General features: G+C 40.7%; 2 protein-coding genes across 3 annotated transcripts in view; one reads left to right on the plus strand and one right to left on the minus strand.

Moving 5' to 3' along the window:
• The window catches only part of LOC116686444 (oocyte zinc finger protein XlCOF7.1-like), a 588898-nt gene that overhangs the window by 242791 nt on the left and 343324 nt on the right, over positions 1-2783 (plus strand). The gene's annotated exons all lie outside the window — the stretch shown is intronic.
• LOC116686451 (oocyte zinc finger protein XlCOF6-like) overlaps positions 1-2783 on the minus strand; it is a 36432-nt gene that overhangs the window by 29894 nt on the left and 3755 nt on the right. The gene's annotated exons all lie outside the window — the stretch shown is intronic.

The raw sequence follows: 2783 nt of genomic DNA on the forward strand, positions 1-2783 counted from the left end.
TTTGTGATGATTGGACAATGAATATGTGAATTATAGTAAATTATGTGTAATTCCACTCACCTAGCTTGCACTTGTAGCACCCCCTAGTGGCGTATGTATATAAAACTGTCTGGGTATATCTGGAGCACTTATCTGAACAGACCCTGAGAGTTTTGTGATGAAGCTTTACAATTGCTGATTTGTGTTCATTTATGTCAAAAGCCAGGCCCCTTTTGAAGTTCATTGGTAAATTACATGAAACGTAAATTGAGATATAGACATGTTTTATACAACTTTACATGGCTACATCTGCTGGAGTAAGGATGAGGAAATACTTAATAAGTCAACTTTACCGGTTGTGCGAGTGTCAGTGTCAACGTGACATTCTACGACGCCCAAAGTATGCCCCCCGAGGATCTTGTTGCAAAATAATCTACTTGGCTCGCAAGGATGGCAAAAATATTGCCGTCTCTGGAAAGTTGGTCACGGTCAACTGGACTGGACTGGACCTTCTGTGTCTTGCAGAGGAGATTTTTCACCCCCTTTATTTCCCCTTCGAGTCCTGTTAATTTTGTTCCTACCTTCCTCTTCATCATCTTCACAGGGACAGGAGTGAATTGGAACTTGGTGATATCAGCCTCTTTCAGCCCTTGAAGCTGCTCTCCCTATTGACTGCTTCACAGCTCCTCTTTAATGTGAGGGGGGGTCTTTGGCTCCTGCTGGTCCACACTGGAGCTACACTCCTGCTGCTCTTTTTTAACAATCTGGCTTTTGTCGTCTGGAGGAAAAGCTGAAACAGATGACAGATGTTAATGTCACAGTCCAACTGAGGCCTATACTAATAATCCAAATCAACATGCCCTGCATTTATTTCAGTTACCCGGCTTCACCTAACACTAACAATCTGCTGGATTGGGAAACCCTGGGTTGATTAAACTAGTTGTCGCAAAGGTTATGCAGGACTGCAGCTGTGGGGACACACATTTCTACGAAAGAAGAGACCACAGGAAGGAAAGAAAGATCAACTGAAGGTTTAATGGACTAACCTGCTCTGTGGACCCGGAGCTGAGGGTTGAAAACAGCGTCCAGTAGTTCCCGTTGTCGCTCGTTCTCCTCTTTTGAACGACAAAGTTCCTCCTCGTACTCTGCTATCGTTCTTTCAAACAGCCCAAATATCTCTTCAGCAGCCGCAGTTAGTCGCTGCTCCACCAACGCTCTCAGCATCTGGACTTTACACATTTTACCTCTTTCTAACACAACAAAGACCCTCTGCTAACACTGCTTTCTGAGAGACGCCATCTTGGTCAGAGGGGGAAGTTAGCCGCGGTCAGGACTACAGCTTCCGGTGAAGATCAGTTGCAGGAGCTTTAAACTAAAAGTCCGGAAGTGACTCTTTCAGATCAAAACAAGGAAGATGAATTATTAAAATACAATGTATTTTTAAAATGACATCTGAAGAAATGTACAGTATCATCACTATAGTAACTTTAGAAACACTTTCTGAAACTTAGTTTGTAGAATGACAAATATTTTTCAGGGCTCTAAGAAAACAATGAACCAAATTCAGAAGATGATGGAGTTTGTTTCCCTTTTTTTAAGTTTTATAAAAAAGCGCAGAAGCCAAGACTGTATTTAGTTTCACCTGTTCCCTACCAAGGCAAGCTTCCAAAAGTAAAATATACTTTAACAAAGGCCTTGATGAACTTTTGTAACTGCAAAAGAAAACACACACGGACAGTTGTGCAAGTAGTCTGTGTGCCAAGCAGTAAGAGGCCACAGGATAAACATATCCCTACATTTTGCCCTTTAAAAAGGAGAATGATAATAATGTAATTATAAATAATAAACAACCCAGAATGTCACTCCTGGTTTCTGTCACTAGAGGGCAGAACAACAAAAGAAAATGTGTACACATGAAAGTCTTAATATCAAAGTTTCTGCAGGTTTCAACCAGTGAAATCTTATGACTTTTAAAACCTTTAGGTATTAAATTTAAGCTCTTAATCAGGACATCAAAGTACAATGGAATACATTGTCTAAAATGTACTTAAAGTAAAAAATATTCTAATTGAATTAAAGCAATGAAGAGTCATACTGTTCTGTACATTAACCACAAATTATAAATTTAGACAAGCAAAAGGATGAACTACACCACAGAAAAAAATAATTTCAAAGAGGATCAAAGGCAGCATTACATGAACCTAGAAGAGCTTTATTCTGTGAATAAAGCTGTAACTCACTGGTCATGTACTTTGTGTGGATGAAGCAGGAAGTAAATTTCACACATTTAACCTCAGCTCTGCGACTCACCGGAAGTCGGCTTATGCTGACGTTTATACATTACCATGGCAATGGTACAAACAAAAGTGGCTCCCACTCTGACCATTAAGCTGCACTGATTTGAATGGATATTGCCTTTCTATCCATTTTGTTTCTATGGTTCAGAGAGTTCCAACCTGGTTGAGGTTCTTTGGCTGCTCCTGGTCCACACTGGAGCTCCACTCCTCCTGCTTTAGGATGTCACTAACAGAGGAAGAAGATGGTTCCTCTCCTGTGTGTGTTGTTTCATGTGATGTTTTAAATGGCTACTACGTCTAAAAGATTTCTTACAGACGGAGCAGCTAAAAGCTTTCTCTCCTGTGTGAGTCATAATGTGTCTCTTCAGGTGTGACCTTTGGCCAAATCTTTGATCACAGACTGAGCAGCTAAATGGTTTCTCTCCTGTGTGAGTCATCATGTGTCTCTTCAGATAAGTCTTGCGGCCAAATCTTTGACCACAAACTGAGCAGCTGAATGCTTTCTCT

Source organism: Etheostoma spectabile, unplaced genomic scaffold (assembly GCF_008692095.1).
Source record: "Etheostoma spectabile isolate EspeVRDwgs_2016 unplaced genomic scaffold, UIUC_Espe_1.0 scaffold378, whole genome shotgun sequence".
Classification (NCBI taxonomy): domain Eukaryota; kingdom Metazoa; phylum Chordata; class Actinopteri; order Perciformes; family Percidae; genus Etheostoma; species Etheostoma spectabile.